The 22,153-nt window shown below is 34.4% G+C and overlaps 1 protein-coding gene across 10 annotated transcripts in view; it reads left to right on the forward strand.

Moving 5' to 3' along the window:
- The window catches only part of LOC119780807 (microtubule-associated protein tau-like), an 86,386-nt gene that overhangs the window by 40,056 nt on the left and 24,177 nt on the right, over positions 1-22,153 (forward strand). For all 10 annotated transcript variants that reach the window (XM_038280984.1, XM_038280987.1, XM_038280986.1 and 7 more), the window contains exon 3: positions 9,829-9,888. The gene's annotated coding sequence lies outside the window, so the exon portion shown is untranslated. The remainder of the gene's footprint in view (positions 1-9,828; positions 9,889-22,153) is intronic.

Consider the following 22,153-nt stretch of genomic DNA (forward strand, 5'->3'; position numbering starts at 1 on the left):
CCATTGTGTTTTTTGGAATATAAATTACGCTTTTTTATTTCTGGAATAATTTAAGAGGGACTCCAGTGGCCTCCAGTTCTCACTTGCCTCAAATTTAAGGATTTAGAGCCATAAATAATCAAATCAATCGTCCATACAGATATTTGCTGACCTACGCACATTTTGATGGTAAGGTAAAGAAAAACCAGAAGGAGGAACAAAATCTCTGATCAGCTCTGGATACTTTATTCAGTCTGCTGCTAAAAACAAAACAAAGGTTTTCAGATACCCCTCACTTCTTGCCTTTAATGGATTTAGCACTTGTGTGTCTGTTTTATGGAGAAAAGCTCCAGCCCTGGGATGAGCTCTTTGGTCTCTCTGTGTTTGGGGAACGGGAGGCTGTCAGTGTAAATTATAGATGAGGAAGTGGGGATGACGGCCAACTTTAAAAGGGAGGAAGCTGGGAGAAACAGAGACGGTACATTATGACCATGAATCTGCCATTGAATTACTTTGATGCAAGTTTAGTTACATTACTCCCAAATGGTGCAAATACCTCTACCAATACCATCTAGTATCTAATGATAGAAAATCATTTGTTCAAATATGGCTCTTTGTTAGCTTTTCAGGACTTTTTGACCACAGTTTCCCATCGGAGACTCTTAATAGGTGCAAAACCCGAAACAACAGAGGCCCTCCGAGATTATCTTACATCGTCGGCCTCCCTTTAGAGGGAGGATTTCTATGGAGCCAGTTTTGTTAAAGTTTATTGTTATGGAATATATTTTGTTCCCTTACTCTCCTAAGAACGTTTTTTTGATCAATGGAGATTTTTTTTTTTTTTTATGTAAACCAGAAATGAAATTCTTAAAAAAAAAAAAAATCTTAATCTTTCTTTTTTTTTTTAAGATTTTATTTAAAATTATTCTATATATATAAAATAATCATATCTTATTTTCCCAAATTTTGGTTAGTTTTTTTATTTCTCATTTTTTAGGATGAGTTTTACATATTGCATTCTTTTCAACTGCATTCTAGAGATGACGTTCTCTTCACTTCTGGGGGCGGGCTTTCCTTTGGGGTGAGGAGCGAAGATTCACTATGCAAAAACAATCTAAAAATAAGTAAATATTTCATAAATTAAGTGTAATAACCCTCAATCTGAGACAATACAATAGTTTTTTTCTTATTTTAAATATAAATTGTCTTGTTCCTTTGGCAAAGCGCCTCACTTAAATTCTCAATTCAAGAAAAAAATCACTTATTTTAAGAAAAAAATTACTTATTTAGATTTTTTTTTTTTTGCAGTGCATTTCTATTGGTCTGGATGGATGTTAGCAACATTTTATTGGTCAATTCGCATATCAAAAGCAAACACTATATTGGGCTTAAAGTGAAGACAATGTGATCTGTAAAACACAGTTTGTAAAAAAAATAAGTAAATAAAAAACAGAATAATTAAAAAAATAAATTATTAGAAAACAGCAAAGTTAGTCTCAAAACTGTTTTGGATCAACATGTTTTTCAAAGTCTCGTCTGTAGATTTATTTTTTTATTTCCATGTATAAAATGTTTTTTTTTTCAACATTTATGGAACAAAATTCACCCCATAACAGACCATTATGTGTCCTGCGGACGATAAAAATCCAAACTATATTGAGAAGACATTAAAGTATCCGCAGGTCCTAACTATATATAAAAACTTATTAAGTCTTTAGAAGTCTCTTTTAACATGATTTGTCTTCGGTGAACTAAACATCGGAACTTTTTTGCCTTTTCTGGGCTTCAGATCGAAACCCAAAGTGACAGAGTAGAGGAGTAACCAAAACAAAAAAGATTGATTAGTTTTGCTTCTTGGTAGATTTCTGAAGGTTTTTCTTTAAGCTCCACATGAGGAAAAAAGAGACAGAGACAAATTATTCTCTTAAGGGAAGCCGTTTGATGTCATAAATAAAAGGAAACTTTAATGAGAGAAAAGGAGCAGAGCAGGAAGTTGTTTCTCTTTCAGTGGAGGTGGAGCAGTGCAGCAAGCTTACCATATTGAGAAGAGAGGAGAATGAAGAGAGGGAAAAATAAAAAAGAGATTTGTGGTTACATCCTGCTTTAAAAAATATCAGGAAATGGAAAGAATAGAGGCAGCAAACCCTAAGCCCTTATTTTCAGCAACATGAAACTTCTACTCTGACCAGCTGGTTAGAAAATTAGAACATGTTTTGTAAATAGAAATAAAAATTCAAATCCATAAATAAAACTTAAAAAGCAACAAAACTAGTTTTAAATACATAAGGTTTAAGAGAGTAACTTTGCTGTTTTTTTAAATTGAATTTTGAAAAACATGCTCATTTTTTTATACTTAATTTTTTTTCTTCTTATTCTTTTTTCATATTGAGCTTCAGTAAATTGCATTCTTTTAAAGTTTGCATTTTAACAGATTTACTTAATTTCAATCCGGATACAAATGTTTGCTCTAGAGCGTAGGTCTTCAACAGGGGGTCCGTGACCCCTAGGGGGACCACAGAGGTACTGCATGGGGGTCGCGAAAGATTTAGTTGATAACACTCTTTTTTTAATACCGTATTCCCCCCTGCAATTTTTCCACTAATTGAAAAGTCTTTAAATACACATAAACGTGAATCAAACACACAGATAAATGGAGGCAGAAGATGTCTTTCAGTCATCAATGCACACATTCAGCGACACACAGGAGCTCTTTTAAGCTGGGCACCGTTTCATTCACAACACCTGTCCCATCAACCAGGAATCAGAATCAGAAATACTTTAATAATCCCAGGGAGAAATTACTTTCCTTACATTACTCCATCTGTAATAGAGTGACTATAGGACTAGTTTGATATAACACAATTTCATTCAATATATATAATTAGGGGGTCCCCGCTTCATCTCGCCATCAGTTTGGGGGTCCTTGTCCTGGAAAATGAAGACCCATGATCTAGAGCAATAAAAACGTCAACGTGGACCAATAGAAATGCTTCTTCACGTCTCACTCTAGACGGAAAAAACAACTCAAAAAAAAATCTATCCGAAAAAATAAATAAATACATAAAATATTTGAAGGTATTAACTCTTAGAAAACAATAAACTTCCTCTGAAAATATCCCCTTATTAAGAATGTTTTTCATGTTTATTTTGTACAGCTTAATCTGAAAAAAGAAATGTAAAGGATGAAATTCCAAAAATATTAATCGGTAAACAAAAAAGCTTTGAAAGATTAACTTTTTATATAATTTATATACATTTACAATAATTGAAAAAGCAGCAGATTTTCTTAAAACCTCTCATTTAGATTTATTTGATCTTTCAACAAAAATGAAACAAAATGTACACACTAAAATTATGAAAGCAAAAATGCATATTAGTATAAGAAATAAATAAAACCATGTGTCTCTGTAAGAAGCATTAATATACTGTTTGGTAGTTATACATTGTACGGTGTTTAATATAAAATAAAGTACCGTATTAAGTTTTCCCCATAGATAATTTTGAGCAGGATTCAAAGTTTACTGTACTTTAACAGTTCATTATTGATTTCTACCTATAACTTATGACTGTTGTGATCATTTTGTGATTTTTATTATTCCAACAATTAATGTTGAGATAAAAATATTGAAGGTGTCACAAATCCTTGGTTCAAACCTGGCAGAAAATGTTCAAAATTTCGATAAATAATGTACGGTCCTGCCCACAGTTTTATGCATCCGTCTGTATTTTTGTCTGCTCTTGCCCAATGAGTTACACATTGACACAGGGCTTTACGTTTTTTAGCTAAATCCATCGAGAGTAATTAATCCAAACGATGAAACTCTAATTGACTCGCATTATACTTAGAGCTCTGAATTTCCGTCTAAAAACTGATTTCAAAAAGTATAATTTTCACTTTTTGTAGAACCAATATAATTAGGGATGCACGATATTGGGATTTTGGCCGATATCCGATATGCTGATATTTTAGAACTCATATAGCTGATAACTGATATCGATACTGATGTTAAAGCTGGACAAAAATAAATAGTCATTGAAAATAGCAGTTTTGTTATCCATTTCTGACACTTTGAAAAATAATATACTCAAATATTGCTGATATCAAATAGATTTTTAAAAACGCGGTATCAATCTATTTTACTTTCAAAATCTCGTGAAATTTCATCGTTTTGTTACAAACTCTCTTGATATTTTGCAAATTCTTGTGAGATTTTGTTAGTAAAATAGATTGATACCGCGTCAATATATCGACATATAAAAATATGGCAAAATTTTGTGAATTTTCGGGGGATTCGTAGCATAACGATGACATATAGCAATATTTCATTAGTAAAAGAGATTGATATGGTGTTTTTAAATGGCAATATATCAGCATATGAAGATATTGGGATATTTTAATGTATCAATATTTTTTCCCTCGTCTTTAGAAGTTTTTAAGTCTGTTAAAAATACGTTTTTGAGGAAGAAGAAGAAGTAGTATTTTTTTTTTTTTAGACTTTAGAAACTCAGAAGCTGATGAAATATTGGGTTAAATGTCGGTGGGGTGGCCGATGTCCGATATTCAGTTTTAAGGCCGATACCAATAGGGGGCCGATTATATTGTGCATCCCTAAATATAATACACTGTACATACATGCAGTGTTGACAGATTGGGCGGTTTCCATTTTGATTTTGCAGGTAGAAAATGCTTTGAAGATAATTTGGGGTCGTTCGGAGTCAGATCTGCCTATTAACCTATTAAAACCCATGTCCACCGATCATTCATCATGACTGGTTCATAGCAAAGCCTCCCTGACCTTTCTCCATCACTGATTAGCTAATGTCGTCTAACAGGGTGTTTACAGCAGAGAACTGGTGTAGTTGCACTACAAAATATGCTGGTTTTAGCAGCAGGTGAATCTGGTGTGATAAAACTAGAGCTGGCAATCGATGCGTTCTGGTTGGAAGATAAATCTTTTATAGATACTGGAGGAAAAAGCTTCTATTGGGATTTAGTGCTTGGTGCAATTAAACTCCTCACCCTCCCTATATCAAATGCGACGGCTGAAAGAGCTTTTTCACAAGTTGCTAAAAGACAACTCCAGAAATCGCATCAGCCTGCAGATGCTGTCCAGTTTGATGGATGTACGAACTGGAATAAGGCGGACATCAGCAACATTCCGTCCTCTCCGAGATTTCATTCAACCGTGTACTGATCACAAATCACAATGGATTGTTTTATAGTTCACCGAGGTAAAAGTTCAGCGTTCAGATGTTCCAGCAAACAATCTAATAAGCTTTGAAGTTAAGAATTCAAAATGAACCATAATAAATGTAATGATTTCAGTTATGTAAAAACTGTTAAAAGAGGAGTAGGTAACGTGGTTGTGAATCCATCTGCAAACATGTTAGTACCGGTATGTGATGTGTCACATGGCACTGGATCTAACATCTCAGTGCAGATTTTGGATTGTAGCGTTTTGACATGCAGTGTTGAATTCAGTTGTACTCAAGTGTGTTCATGTTCACAAAGTGAATATAACAATATATTTATTGGGATGGTTGTTGTGCGATGTGGCGGTTTTTAAGAGATGTTTGGGCTGGAAAACCTCGACTCTACTGTATGTGGAAACACTGCGTACATGTAAATGTGATACCAAGAAAGGGTTCCTCAACTAATAACACAAGAGTTCAACATGGGTTATTGTGATTAAAAAAAAAACCTGTTGGTTGGAAACTTGTATTTTGAGTGACTAAAGCGGAGAGCAGAGCTCCTAATTAGGAGGGAGTCTCCATAGAAACCAGTGACTCAGCATTTACCAGCTTTCTGGAGTTAAAAGCTACTTGGAAAATAGCCTTTTATTTCTGAAACTGATCAATAACTAAGATCAAAATTCCTAATAGTGCTAGCAGGATTAGGTTTGTAAATATTCATACCAATAAAATTTCCCCATTAAAAAAAATTAATTATGATAAAATCCAAAAAAATCTTTTTTTTTCTTTTCTGTTTTTTTTTGTGTTTGTTTTTTTCTTTTCTGTTTGTTTGTTTGTTTTTTTCTTTCTTTTCTGTGTTTTTGTTTGTTTGATTTTTTTTTCTTTTCTGTTTTTTTTTGTTTGTTTTTTTTTCTTTTCTGTTTTTTTTGTTTGGTTTTTTCTTTTCTGTTTTTTCTTTGTTTTTTTTTCTTTTCTGTTTTTTTTCCTTTTCTGTTTTTTTTTTCTTTTCTTTTTTTTCTGTTTGTTTTCTTTTCAGTTTTTTTGTTTGTATTTTTTTTTCTTTTTTCTTTTTTTTTTTTTTTCCCGTTCCGTTTTCTAAGCTCCAGAAAGGGAAGACTCCCTTTGTCGTCACAATAGGCATCTGAGCAATATCTTATCTCCAAACCCATCAACTGCAGCTTTTACAGGAAGCTGTAATGAACTCAGAATATTAGACCTAGAATTCAAGGAGAGTCAGGCAGTGGAACAGTTCGAAGCTTTTATTTAAAACAAACAGGAACGCGGGGCTGCTCGTCAGCTGCGGGGCGAATCTCTGCAGAGATAGGAAATACAGGTTAGTGACTCGATGTGGGGCTGATCACTACTAGAAGCAAAAGTCACTGACCTGATTCAAAGTCCAGTCTGATCCCAGAGTAAATATTCCAAATGGGAGGTTAATCCCTAGTTTCTAGAGATAGAGAGAGAGTTCCTAGAGACAGAGAGAGCAGAGCAGGCACCAGCCGATGCCGAGCAGCAACAGTGTCCATAAGGGGAAATCCAAAGCCGGAGTCAGAAGACAAGTCCACGTTTAGAAGCCGGTAGAATCCAGGAATCAGTCCTGAACAGATCAAACTAACAGAGCAGACAGGGGAAAAGCAAAAGTCGGGATCTACTGGGCAGAAACTGGTCACAATCAGGAAAAACAGAATTCAGATCACTAGAGTTAATCTCACCAAACTGTTCAAATAACCTGGCACTGATGGAAGGCAAGCAAAGAACATAAATAGCAGAAGAACCAGGTAGAAATGATCAGAGTTAATCAGCTGCTGGACCAATTAGACAGGTGAGCAGGAGAAAATGAAAAAAACGAACCATCAGCACCAAGAACACAACAGAAGCAGTGCTTACGATTCAACGCCCATAACTTTCACTGTGTTTTATTGGCAAGTTTTAGCTTACTACTAAAATGTGTTGTTCACTTAGAACGGCTTTAAACTGTGATAAACACTTTAGCAAACCAAACTTTTATATATTTTTAATGAAATATTGAACTATTCTAACATCTGAGTTGATCTATGTGCTCCTCAGGCCAAGTAGGATGTATGTACCACACTAAAATGAGCAACGGATGAAGAAGGAGGCCAGAGGCTAATCTAATCCACAGATTTTCTCTCCTCAAAAGAAACAACAAACAGGAAATGAACCCTAATCTTAGTGCTCCAGTGACTACCTAAAATTGCTCATCTTTATTAATAAGATCAAAAGATGGGGGGGGGGGGGGAATTAGCTCTTGTTGAATCTAACATCTTGTTTTCATTAGTCAAGGTAGTACCTTTGACATTTTATATAGAATTAGCTAAACAGTAAAGATGTATGGAGTAAATTATGTTTAATTATTATCACAAGCAAAAAAACATGATTTTTAAAATTGAAATCTGAAAAAACAAAGTTTTTATATCAAATGATTATTGTTCCGTTATTATTGCAAGCAAAGAAAATGTTTTTAAGTAGGAATTTGAAATAAAAAAATGCCTTATGGAGTGAATTTTGCTCCATTATTGTGGCAAGCAAGAACACATTTTCTAAATGATGATTAGAAATATTTTTAAAGAAGAGCCCTGTATAGAGTCAATTTTATGCCATTATTTTTTGCAAACAATGTACAACAATGCACGTTTTTTAAATGGGAGTTTGTAAAAAAAAAAAAAAAAAAAAAAAGTGCAATCCATAAATAAAACTATTCTAAGATTTATTTATTTTTTATTCTTTAAATTTTTCAACTTTTGTTTTATTCAAAATTCTCTATTTCAGATTGAGCTGTATAAATTGTGATATTTTCATAAAATGTTTTACAGATCAGTCTCATCACTTCAAGCCCAATACAAGTATCTTACATTCACAGATAAAATGTGGTTGCTAAAAGACTAAAAGAGAAATGCGTCTTTTCGTCTCACTCCAAAAGAAAGCCCGCCCCCTGAAATAAAGAGAATGGGATCCATAAAATGCAATGTAAAAAGAATGCAACTCATATGACTCAATCTAAAAGAGAAATTTCAAAATGTAAAATCTCTAGAAAAAAAAAGAAGAAAAGAAAAGACAACATAGAAAATATATAACATATTTCTTGCCATATGATGGAAAAAATAATGGAAAAATAATCTTAATACTGATTTGAGACCCTGCTTGGGTAAAGGTATTTTTGGTAATGGTTTTCTGCACACAGTGTGCTTGTGTTCACCAAGTGCTAATTCTAATGCTCAAGCAAAATACCTACTGCATATGGGTACAAAATTAGCTGAAAAATGGTCTTAGTTATGGTTTAAATTATGATCCCACATGATGACCTAGATTGGTTTAATTAAAACTACACAAATGGAACCCGTATAGATTCTGACTGCGATGCTCAATTAAAATGAGAAATACTAGTTTTATCTTTAGCCTTGGCTTACAGACCGTAAACTAAATCAGTTTGTGTTCCACATTCACATTCATGCTATTATAGTTTAAACTGATAATACTGGACTAAAAGGAGAAACAATGCATCTAAACAGTGGTAAGCTATTATTATTATTATTATTAGTCTAGGATCTGTTACGTGCTGTTTTAAGTGAATGCATGTGATTTTGAAATTGTTTAGTTTTGCATTTGAGTATATATTGTCAACCATGGCAATAAGGTTTTACTCTCATTCACATTCATATAATTTAATTTAGCCTTTTAAAGATAAGGAAAAAACAAGTAGAACTATACATTATTTAGATATCCTTATATTTTTACATTTGGTTTCAATTGTTAAGTAAAAGTTCAGAGGTTAAGATAGGAAAACATTAGGTATAATGGCATTTTGTCTGCAAAGAGAGTAACATTAAAATATGTAATTTCCTGCGATGTACCTTCTGCTTACCTTGTTCACATGTCGATTGTCTCCAATCTTTTCTAATAAATCAGCCTCCTTCCTGTTTGCAGAATCTTAATGCTTGTTTTGGCGCCTTAACCCCCCCACCCCCCACCCTACTGCCCTCCCAGATAATCCTTTCACACTCTTTAATGTCAACAGGATGCTCTGCTTTCCACCTCTTTACAATCCCAAAGCTACACAAATCTGTCTTTCTTCGTATCTTGGAACATGATTTAACTCCTTCATCCTTTGGCTGAGCCCCAGCGGGCCGATCCAAGAATTAAACAAATCTTAAAAACTGCTCACAGGAGCAGTTGGTCTACTTGGCACCAGACTCAGAGTAAAAGCTTGTAGTCAGTGTTTGGTGCAAAATGACTATCCCTGCAGTTGCCTTGGATACTCTCCTTCCGACCTCTGGAGCTGCTTTTATTAGTCTGTTGTGCTATTGAGGTTTTCCTTGCTGCGTCAATGTTCTTTTCTCAAAGAGGAAGGTTTCCAGTTTCCAAGAATGCAGAAACATTAAAACTCATTCATTGAGATTATTATTCAAATTCACAAAAGACTATGTTGGAGCCATTGCCCTTAATTTGTGTTTTACAAGAGGAAAGCTTAAGGTGTGGAAGACCATAATATGATTTAAGGCTGATCAGATGGGATTTGGATGCCTGAGCTTCAGGTTGTGGGAAAATTAATTAGTCTCAGGGATGCTTCTGTGGATATCAAACTATTGTTTTATGACTCTAATGTTTATTTCCCCTCATCTCTCATGTTTATCACAGGTCTGAGCAGACGGTTCAGCTAAAACTTTTTCCTGGTTCGATAATCACTTTCGAGCTCAGGTAAGTTATATTGTTTTTATTAATTAGAAATAGATTTCTTCTCTCCTGAGAGGTCACAGGTACATAATTTCAGTTAGCTTAATAAGGAGTAGATTGAATAATAAATAGTGTTATTTTAGTGTTTGAGAAATTCTTTATCTCTGTGGCAGCACTACAGCACCACTCACAGGCGTGGCATAGGTATTACAGCACCTACCTTACCTCTTTTTGCCTAACGCTAATTTGGTCTTTATGGTCAAATTCTTCTTCGTGGTTACCATCTTTGTCTCCACGTGGACTCAGCTTTAGACCACTGCGCATAACTTCATGGAGTAGCAACGGATTGTTTCGTGCGCACTATAGCTCCAGTAATGTGCTATTCAAGAAGAAAAAAAAGTAATGGAGAAGGAACTCCATTTTATTTGGCTTTCTATTTCTATTTCTTATTTTTTTTAAATGTAGTTTTATGCTTGCACCTTTTAACTACTTAACAGTACATCTCAAAATCAATAAAGTCCTTTTTTGTTTTTCATCTTCTCCTCTATACAAATGTACAACTCTTACAATACACCTTTACCTGTCTTCCTGCTTTTGATATACTGTGATGGTCATGCATTCACATCGCAAGGGAACTGCTCAAGGGTCAAAATAAATGGTACAGAGACAATGAAAGACATGCAAAGGGGACAGTTCACTTTTCCTTTTGAGAATCCAGGACTGGTTTATACCTGCTTGATCCACTCAAGATACTGAGCCGTGGCTGGGTAAAAGGTGTTACAATACTTTGGTGTTAAAGCATAGTTCAACAGACAATAGCAAGCAGAATTTATAAATCCCAGCTTGCAGGATTTATAAACAGTAGCTAGAGAAATTACAAGCCAGCAGGATTTATAAACAATACTGTGATTTGTTACATTGTTTCTTAAAGGAATTGTAACCATTGGCTGGAGATGTTACAAGCCAACATTGTTTATAAACAGAGCCCCAACCAACAATGAAGCGCAATGTTTCTTTATAAATGCTGGCTTGAGATGTTAATGGCCAGTAGTATTTATAAATTGAAGGTGAGTTAGAAACATTGTTTCTTGAAGGTGCTATTAACAGAATCTGGAGATATTACAAGCCAACTGTGTTTATAATTATAGCTATGATTTAGACACATTGCTTCTTGCAGGATTTATAAATGTCAGCAGATGATATTAAAAGCCAAACGTGTTTATAAACAGAGCCCCAACAATAATTAATGTCATTTTCTTGAAGGATTGATGAATATCTTGTGACATTTCAAGCCAACAGTACTTGTAAATACAACCGTGATTTAGACATATTGTTTCTTGCTTAGATTCGGTACAAGCCAATAGTGTTTATGAACAAAACTTTGATATAGATACATTGTGTCTTGCAGGATTTAGAATCATGAGCTGGAGACATTACAAGCCAACAGTGTTTATAAACAGAGCCCCAACCAACATTAAGGCACAATACTTCTTACAACATTTATAAATATCAGCTTGGGGTGTTATGATTCAACTGTATTTATAAACGAACAATGGTTTAGACACATTGTTTCTTGCTGGATTTATAAACATGAGCTGGAGATGTTTTAAGCAACATTGTTTATAAACAGTTTTACCGAACTTAAAACCATCTGCTGGAGACATTACGAGGCAACTGTGTTTATAAACAGAGCTTCACCCAACATTAAAGCATAATGTTTCTATTGAGATTTATAAATGCAAACTTGAGACATTATGACACAAAAGCATTTATAAACAGAACTGTTATTTAGAAACATTGATTCCTGCAGGATTTATAAACACTGGCTAAAGATATTAAGAGGGTACAGTGTTTATAAATGGAACCTGTGACCAAGATTATGGTAAAATGTTACTTGCAGGACTTTTAAACGCAAGCTCTTGACATCATGACTTTTTCTAATCAGTGTTTATAAGTTTGGGCTGCTACCTATGATCACTGCTACCCATAGTCAGGGTTGAATCAGAAACAGGCCCACAGCATCACAGATGTTCTACCATTCTTAGAAGTGGGCTTCTAGCACTCTCCCAAGTGCAAGTCCTGTAAAAAAAAATATAAATATCCCTTACAGATTTTTTTTTTTATCTTAAGCAGTTAATGAATGCATAGAATTAACAGCTTCATTTTAAAGTCGGACCCTGATTTTTCAAGTAAAAGACAGTGATTTCAAATTTGTGAATAGTTTTGATTCACAAAACCTGACAAGTTCATTAATAAAAAGCTCTATCTGAGTTTTGCTGATTTATTTTTATCATTTTTTTTTATTATTGTTATTATTATTGTTATTATTATGCATTTAAGAGCATGATCAAAGTTTACTGGCAGCAGGGCTAAAATATTAATTCCTGCTACAATAGTTTCTTTTGCAATTATTGGGTTTTCTGCTCATAATAACTTTTCAGTCTGGTTTTCAAAGAAAAAATAAATACATTACCAGTTTTCATATGGTTGCAAAACCTTAGATTATTGAATGATGTAGCCGTATTACTTCTCCTTTCAAAAGAAAAAAAAAACAAGAACAAAAATATCCTGTACAAGCTCGGCCCACTGCCAGCTGGTTCATTCGGCTCCACTATTTCTGACATTTCACACTCACTTTTCCCATGACTCACAGGGGCTGAGGCGGTCAGCTATAAGTGGCTTCATTCAGACAGATGAACGGCTTGGCTCTTCCTGTGTGCATAATAGCGCGGGAATTGTCCTCCGTTTGGGTTGATGTCATGTTGGATATTTTTGTCCGACAAAAAGCAGTCATTAAGTTTAAACTCCAGTCTTAGCACTTAACCTCAGCTGGGGTTAAAGGGTCAGTAACATGAGAGGAAACTGTCTTCAGGGAACCTCCTTAGCTTTATTCTCTTTGGTTGAACATACAGGTGTTCTTTATAGATCTGATAGTCAGGGGAGAAAGGTTGATTTTGTCTTTAGAGGAACATTTATATGTTCGCCTGGACAGATATTTTGGATCACAAGCTGAAAGACCAAAGGAACAGCTAATTTTCAACAAATTAACTTGGTTTTTTAAAAAGTCCATGATACAAAGGGAACAGAAACAGCCCCATAGATTCATCGCCATTGCCTAACAGCGGGCAGGAGGCTTTCTTTCATATGTTCTTTTGAAAGTCCAGCCTGGTTTGTTTCAGCTCTAGCTGTTTTAAACTATTCTATTATTGCTTTGACTGTAAATTTGCCCAGCTTTAGAGAGAGGGGCATCTTTTTTGGAGCCTGACTAATAGAGAATAGCGGGTTCATAAACTATATGTTCTCAAGCGACTTAGAGGAATGGGCCTCTGTCCAGTCATACATACACCTGAGGGAGACGGAAGTTTTTAAGTAATATATTGACATTTAAGAATTCTTTTACGGAGTGAATTTGTTTCACTATGGTTGCAAGTTCAGAACATATAAAAAAAAAAAAAAAAAAAGTAATTTGAATACTTTATTACAAACGAAAAATGTACCAAGGGTAACTTTGCTGTTTTATCCGAGTTAAGGTTTTCAATTGATGGAAATTTTTTTTACAGACTTTGCATTTTCAATTTTTTATTAGATGAAATTTTTGAATGAATTTATTCATGAATCAGATTCTTTTCAAATTGTGGATTACAGATCACATTCTTTTTATTATAACCTAAATTTTATTATAACCTAAATTCAATAAACGCTTTTATTATAACCAATAAAATGTTGTTTCTAATGTCCATGCGGACCTATAGAAATGTGTCTTTTCTTCTTCCTCCAGAGAAAGACACCCCCCCCCCCCCAAAGAGAAGAGAATGTGATTCACAAAATACAATTTGAAAAGAAAACTATTGATAAAAATTAACTGAAAAATAAAACAAAGTATGTTTAAAATAATTAAAAAATAAAATAGAAAAGGTTAGATGTGGAGAAAATGAAAAACATAAAATATAAATGGTAAAAAAATAAAAATACAAGAAAGTAGCAAAGTTATTGCCCGGATATCTTTTTCTTTTTTTTTATAATAAAAGTTTAGCCAGTTTTAATTTGTGAATTCAATTTTTTTTCAAATTCCTGTTCTTTTCTTGCAACAAAAATGGAACTCCATATTCCTTGGGCTTAGCTAGATAATGCAAACAAAAAATAATCAATTTCAAAGAAATAGTTATTGGATCCTAAACTAAACCTAAAAGGACAAGTTAGAATCGCTTATTAACCTCATAAAGTGTGTTCCTCTGATTATTGTCTTATTGGTTTAATTAGACATCTGTAGTGTGTAAAAAAAATTCATACCTTATTTCAAAATGTGAGTTTAACATATGTTGCATTTCAGCAACATTCTAATGTGTGCTCACTTTTCACCATAATAGTAACGTCCAGATTACAGACATTTTCTTCTTCAGTGATTAAACATGGTCTACCTGAGAGAAATGTCAGCTCTGTCAAACTTCTGCAAGCTGTCACCAGCAGTATCGACTGGTTTAAATGGCTTGGCTTCCATTTCTCTCACCGCATTTAGGATGGGGCCCCGAGGCGGTCCCTCGTCCCGCAGGATCCTCTGACCTATTTCTGGATACATAACATGGTCAGAGTGGGTCTACTCGCTGCTGCTGACCTCTCTGACTCTGCATCATGATATCACCATGGGAACGGTGACATCACCACATCAATATCTAAAACATTTATTTTTGGGGCTTGATGATACAGAATTAATTTATAGAAGGAAAATATAAATTACTATCAAGCTGAGTTAAGATCATCATATCTTATCAGTTCATAAGAGTAAAATGAGTAGTGTAAAAGTGGAGGACATCCAAAACAGCTATCTTTGTAGCCAGGTTTGGCTGTCAAAGCGACAAAAGTCTGCAAGATGCAAAAAGTACTCTCCAGAAATCCTCAAAAATTATTGTAGGCCCTGCAGTGATGTTGGAGATTGGCCTCTTTTGAAGTGTAGTCCTGTTTCGCTGACTGTTACTGGCTCTCTTCAGCCTTTGGCATGAGAGCTGGCTCGGAGCGCGTCTGCCTGGCTGTGTGTTTCCTGGATGGGGCCGCCTTTTACAGCTGCTTTTTGTATCTCTGCTTCTGTCTCCTTGAACCCCAGTCGGCCTCGGCAGATGGCCGCTCACACTGAGCCTGGTTCTGCTGGAGGTTTCTTCCTGTTAAAAGGGAGTTTTTCCTCTCCACTGTCGCTACAGCATGCTTATTGTGAGCGATTGCATTTGAGTCAATGAGTCGATGCAATGAACTGGTTTTCCTTAGATAGAAAACTTTGAATCAATTTGACTGTATGATCTGGTTGAACTGTAAAGTGCCTTGAGATGACATGTATTGTGAATTGGCGCTATATAAATAAACTGAATTGAATTGAATTGCAGTGGGCTCCTCCTACTCTGGACGTGAAACTGCATTTCTTTACCAATATAAGACTTTCCTCATCACACCAGAACAGATGAGGTGTTTATTGTAAATAAATGCAGCATTTCATGAGAAAAACCCTAAAGCAAACTCCAGAGTTTGGAGGTAGGGGTGTTATGATTGGGGATCATTCATTCCCACCCACAAAAATTGATTGAAAAGACTTTAAAAAGATGACATAACTTAAGTAAGAACGATGTCGACATTTGGTTGAAAAGTGAAAGATGAAAAATTCAGATTATTGACATGGAAAATTACGTTTCCCATGTTTTTTCAATATCTATTATTGGACTAAAGTGGGACAAAATCAGAGCGACCAAACACAGCCCAATTTTCTACAACTATTTCTGGACTAAATCAAGACTATGACGGCCGACCAGACATCATTTAGATCCAGTCAATCTGTCAGAGTCTTGATTTCTGAATTAAATCAAGACTATGACGGATGGAACAGAACTAAATGGCGCCTGGTTTTTGCGGGGATTCTACGATGCCTCATAGGGAACTTGATGTTCAAGTAAAAAAAAAGCTGAAGCAGAACTGAAACCTTTATAATGACCCCGAAAATACTGTATGACTATCAAGGAGTCCATCTAACCAAGTCTTATATTAAGCCAAGTCTTATATCAAGTCTTGTTTTTAGATGGATATAAAACACAAAAAGATATTTTTACTTTTGTGAAAAAAATCAAAACATGTGCAACAATCTGCGGATTTCACTTCATTAGACTATAAATATCTTGATTTCATGAAGCCATACCAACTACAGTTGTCTTACTGCAGATTATTGCAGTGATTTTTAAGTAGAATTTTCTCAAAAGAACTGAATAATCTAACAGAATCTGCTCTATCTTATTACATCAATCCTTAAAGAAGATCACAAAGGACTTTTTGGCTAGAGACATGGTTAGATGGACAATATGGAGTGAATTTTATTCCAATGTTGTTGCAAAGAACAGTTCATATAGTTGGAAATTTGGAGAAAAGAAACCTTTCTAATCAAAAAACAGTTCTGAGAGTAAATTTCTAAGATTTTATTATTTAAATTATTTAATTGAGGCTATTATTTTATTTAAAAAATTCTCAATCTAAAATTTGAGGAAATGTTGACATTATTGTTTACTGCAGTCGCTTTATAAAGATATGTATTCAAATTGTTTTAAATTTGCACATGATCATGAGTTTAATTTTTCCAAAGCCATTTTTTTATATTCCTTCGAAGCCATCTGCAATACCTAGCGTGCATGGATGCTGCTACAGTCGACACATTTAAATAGCCTTATATCAGAGGCCATTTTGGTCCAGTTTCCCGGACGAAGCCGTCTCCTCACACAGAGGATTAAGGCCAGGTTAGCCGACAAATGAGACAGGCTGCCAGAGATCCTCGCTCCTAAATGAATGGTGACATTCCAATGAGAGCAGCGCCCCATGGAAGCACCATGGGTGACCCAAATCCGGGTGGGGTGACTAAGGAGAAGGCAGGGGAGGGAGGTGACGTTGGACTCCGGGTGTGGGGCGAATTTAATAGGTAGAGATGGAAAATATAAGATGGTGTTGTTACAAGATCAATGAAAAAGAAGCTGGCTAAGATTCAGGCTTGATATATCTTCTTGCAGTTGTCATAAAACTGCTGACATGTTGAACTGAAGTAACAAATACTCCGATGTGATCAGGTCTGACAGCCGGTTTTGACTCTTAGCTGTATTGTTTTAACCCTTTGGGACATTAGGACAGTTCAGTTGTTCAAATATGGAGATATTGTAGGCCTACTACTGGCTTTCTTATCTTGGAAACGATAAAAGTGATAAAAAGAATAAAATAAAAAGAATAATACAAAATCCTGCAGAGTCGGTTTGTTGCTCCTCCTCAAAGGGCTTTAAACAAAACTACAAATTCACCTTAAACAGTTGTTTAGTTCCTCATATTTTATGGAAATTTTAAGTGCATCAGATCAAACTTTAGGGGCTGTTTATTTGGAAGAACACAAAGAGGCTGGTAAACAGCTAAAAAGGAAGGAAGAAAAGGGCAATGTCATTTCTAGTTAACAAGATGACAGGATCTGCCAACAATGCAAAGTTTAAAGGTTAAATAAAAAGGAGTGCGTCTAGAGCGGTTTTATCGTTTGTGATGGTAGATTATCCTTTCTTTTCTCTATGTTGCTAGCTTAAATCACACTAAAAATGCTCTGAGGAACATTTAGCATTAATAAAACAACTAAGACTCTGATTGCTTCATATTCGTCCTCGTTAAAGGATAAAAACTACGTCACAAAGGTGAATAAATATTGACTCGCTATGTAAAATGACTACTTTCTGACTAAACTGACGTCACAGCATCCTACAGCACCTCAATTCAGTTTATTTCTATAGCGCCAATTAACAACACATGTTTTCTATCTAAGGGAAGCCAGTTGATTGCATCCACTCATTGACTCCGATGCAAATATGTCGGAAAATTAGCATTTTTAAAGCTAACCGCTATGTGAAGTTAGCTTAGCTTATCTAAAACCCTAACTATTTTTATTTAATTCTTTTATATTGATTGAAGTGTTTACTTTTAACTGATTTAAATTATAAATTTAGTTTTAAAAGAATAATATAAAAAATTTAAGGTTAGGTATGTTAGCATAAAAACAAAATTCAAACCATTCAACAGAAGCAAAACGTTTAAAAGTGAAATACCTCCACTTACTCATAGAAACTAAAACAATGGCTATTTATATGAAAAATATAAAAAAAATAAGTGGTAAACATTATTCAACAACAGAACCTATTTAGTTGGTTTGTTAAGGTGGTTCATTAAGGGTTAAATTTCCTTAATTTCCTTAGATTTTCTTCCCCACTGCCATTAGACTGCTGAATGTTATGTAAAATGGGTTATTTTATTGTATTCTATTATATTTTATTATTAAAAAACTGAAATGTTTGAACTGTAAACATACAGTCTTATGTTTATATGACTGTTTTTATGTATTTTTTCTTTTTACAGTTTTCAAGACTGCACTTTAAAAGAATGAAATTGTCTAGAAAGGTGTTTTTAACGAAATTTCTTTTTTTTTTTTACACTTGTGTAAACAAAATAAATGACAAAAATAAATCTGTCTAAGTCTAATCTGGTATTTGTGCTGTCAATGGTAGAGCGAAAATGATTAACGGGATTATTGCTGATCAGGGATGTAGGTTACCAATTAATTAATTAATCTGAATTTGATTTATTTTGATTTATTAATCAACTAACAATTATTTTTAAATGCACCTTTTTAAAAAAAACTAAATTTTTTCTTGTATAAACACTATCTTTACATTAACATAAGGGCTTGATTTTTTTTTTCACTACATGCTACATTAAATAAAAAAGTATTGCTTCAGTATATTTTAACAATTTATTAAACTAGATGAATTAAATACTGACTTAATAAACCAAAAATGCTTTCTTACACATTAAACTAAATACATTTAGTAGATACATCAAAACAGAAACCTATAACCTAAAAATATGTGAAAAAACATGATCTCCAATGTACAGCGATATAAAACTGCCACTTAAATGTAGAGTATGTTGTCCTGATATACTGTGAAACTGTTTACTACTTACTTCCAATAAGGTGGGCGCTAAATTTGATATAGTCTAGCTCTCTGTTTTAAGCATAATCCAGCTTTTTGTGCTGGGAAAACCTTTGTACTGCTAGCGGCGCCTTTAAATGGGTGATCAAATTGGCTCTGATGAGGTCATAACTTAAGGAGTAAATCCAGTTTTTATATTTACAAACAAACACAAGTTAATTCAATGTCCTTGTCATTAATAAACAGAGTAAATAATCCCAGAATATGTCAGAATGTCCGCCCTAACCCCTGTATAGAGCAATATAGGGGATTATGCCATTTTATATTAGTGTATCAATGTCTAGTGGATGAAAAGTAGTGATCAAAATTTCCAATAATGCACCTTTAAAAGTAGTGTGCATCCATGTTCACTAGACCCACAATGCTTTGCAAGAGTTCTCCCTGCAAAGCAACGTGAGGTTTGTTTTTGTGGCAAGAAAGAACAAAGATGCTGAAGGCATCGTGCGGGGAGCCGGAGTCACATTCACCAACTGTGAGGGAAATGTAGTGATCGTCTCTCCGAATGGTCAGCTTAACGAAGTTCACTACAATGTTCACTATATAGTCCCTGCTCTATATAGTGATAGGGATTTAGGGTTCCTTCCTGCTATGGCATTAAATCAATCCTTTTTTTTGCAAATACAAGTAAGAATGAATAACACCCTCTAGTGGACGACAGTAAAACTACAATACCAAAATGAATTGTTATTAGATAGACAATCAATCATAAGTTTATTATCTGTTTACATCTCCAATCGAAATTATTTGATTAATGCATTTATTGAAAAGTTGACATTTAATGAATTATTTTAGACTTGTGTTTAATATTTTAGTGGGAAATCTAATTATTCTAATCTATATTTTATTAAATAATAGTGTTTCTACAGTAATACTTGATTATTAGTAAAATGTATGATCTAAAGTGTAATATTAACATTTTTTTTGGCATCATGGAAATGATCTAGCGACCCTCCACTTACGAAATTTCACACACATTTTTTATGCATTTCAAATATATGTTTGTTTAGAAATGTTGTCAACAGAATCATTAATAGATTTGTAAAATAATGTATAGCTGCAGCCATAATCACATGTAACACCAACATGGCTCACTAATAATCAGAGGGATTTAAAAGTGTGATTTTACAAGTGTTTTTGTTGAGAAAAAATAAAAACACAGCAATATTTTGAAATGTGCAGTGATATTGCCAAAAAAGTAGCTGAAGGCAGTTCATTGTGATTCCAAAGCCAACATCAGCACAGCAAGGCTGTCAGCGCACCGGTTTTCTTCCCTGGCAACAGCTGCGACCCGACTTGCCTGTGACTGAGCCCTGGGCTCGTCTCGTCACCCTCAGACGGTCTGTCCCCGTCTGTTTGAGTGTTACTGGGTCCTTCTTCTCCTCCTGTGACCCTTAGATCCTCACGCTGCTGCAGACAAAACCCCCATGCTGTCGTCATGCTGAGCTGCAGGGGAGCAGCAAACCAGCATAAAAAGCATGGAGTGAATTTTGGTCCATTCTTTTTTATTTATTTTTTATTTTTTTCAAAGAGCACTTTGTTTTAAAGAAAAGATTCCAATTCAGAAATTAAATAAATAAAAAATTCTGAATCAAAAAGGCTCATGGAGTAAATTGGCTAATGCCACAGCAATATTTTGAAGTGTGCCGTGATATTGCCAAAACAGAAGCTGAAATCAGGTCAATGTGATTCCAAAACCCAGCACATATTTTTCAATTAAATATGAAAATAAGATTTCAAACAATTCTTTTAAAATTTCGATCTACAGTTTTTTTCTTCAAATTTCTATTTGCAAAATGTGTTCTTTACTCACAACTATAATGGATCAAAACTCACACCATACTTTGCTTGCAACAATGATTGAACAAATTTCACATCTTGCAGTTGACTATTCTGGAGAATGTGATCTGCAAGATGGAGTTGGAGATTGACAAAAGACTGTTAAAAAAATAAATAAATAAATAAAATAAATCTGCAAACAGCGGCGTAGGAAGCGGGGGGGACGGGGGGGGACATGTCCCCCCCAACATAAAAGCCAGGTGGATATGTCCCCCCCAAAAATTGTACCGCAAAATATTAGATTTTGACATTTTTTTAACTAGCGTGCTTTTATTTTGAAGGCGCAGCATAGCGTTACGTCACTGTACTCCCCCTCCCCTCTCTGAACTGCTGAGTGTTTGAGCACTCAGTCAGCAGGGAGGGAAACGGCGACACAGAAATCAGAAACTTGTGAATGAGGTAAAATAGTCTGTCGGGATGCTGCTATGAATATTGCCCATTTATAACGTTTTGTTTTTAGTTCACTTTCATATATAGAAACTGAATCTTTTTGGTTTAGTCATCTTAGTCTTGTACGGAAGAGGATTAGGGCCACTGAAAAAAAAAGTTAACTGATTTTTACATTTTTTTTTTAGTTTAACATGGGGAAAAAAGTCAGAATTCTGACTTTTCTCAGAATTCTGACTTTTTCCTTCTGACTTTTTTCTCAGAATTCTGACTTTTTTCTCAGAAATCTGACAGATGATTAATATTTCTAATCAATTTACAGTGTTTTTATTTTTTTTCGGGGGGGTACTTATACAGATACATAAAAACAAGTAGGTCTAACTAAAAAATAACCAGAATATATGTTTAGAGTAAAGATTGACTAGTGTTTACACAAGCACACAATTTCAAATCTGCTGAGCTTGCTGTGCAAGAAAATGTAAAATATACGTATAAAGAAATATAACAGGAAGTACTGCTAAAACATAAACTAAATGTTAAATAATGTAGATATTGGTTTAAAAAATTCTTCAGATTTGGAAATTTGGAAGGAATACATAATTTTGAAATTAATCAACAAATCTGGTAAAAAAACAACAACAAAAAGAAATAAAAAATAAAAGTTGCACTTTTTTACTTGAGGAATTTGTTGAATAACTTCATAATTATGAGTTTAACTAGTTGGAGGTAATGCTACACTTCTCTGCTTCCTGTCCTGCTCATAAAAGGTAAACATTATAAACCCACCATCCATTTTCTACATTATTTGGAAAACACAACACAAATGTAATATAACAAAAGTATGTTTAAAAACAAACATGTTAGCATCCAGCCATAGCCATGTCTGTTTTAGAGACTAGCTCTCTTCTGCTCCTCCATTAATGAGGGGACCCCACGGGCACGTAAAAAGTTGCCTAATTCCGTCATTTTCCACCAATGTGTCACTGGCCACCTCAAACAACTCACATCTTTGTCAGTGAAGCTGAGTGCTC

Source organism: Cyprinodon tularosa, unplaced genomic scaffold (assembly GCF_016077235.1).
Source record: "Cyprinodon tularosa strain WSP-4 unplaced genomic scaffold, ASM1607723v1 ctg166, whole genome shotgun sequence".
Classification (NCBI taxonomy): Eukaryota; Metazoa; Chordata; class Actinopteri; order Cyprinodontiformes; family Cyprinodontidae; genus Cyprinodon; species Cyprinodon tularosa.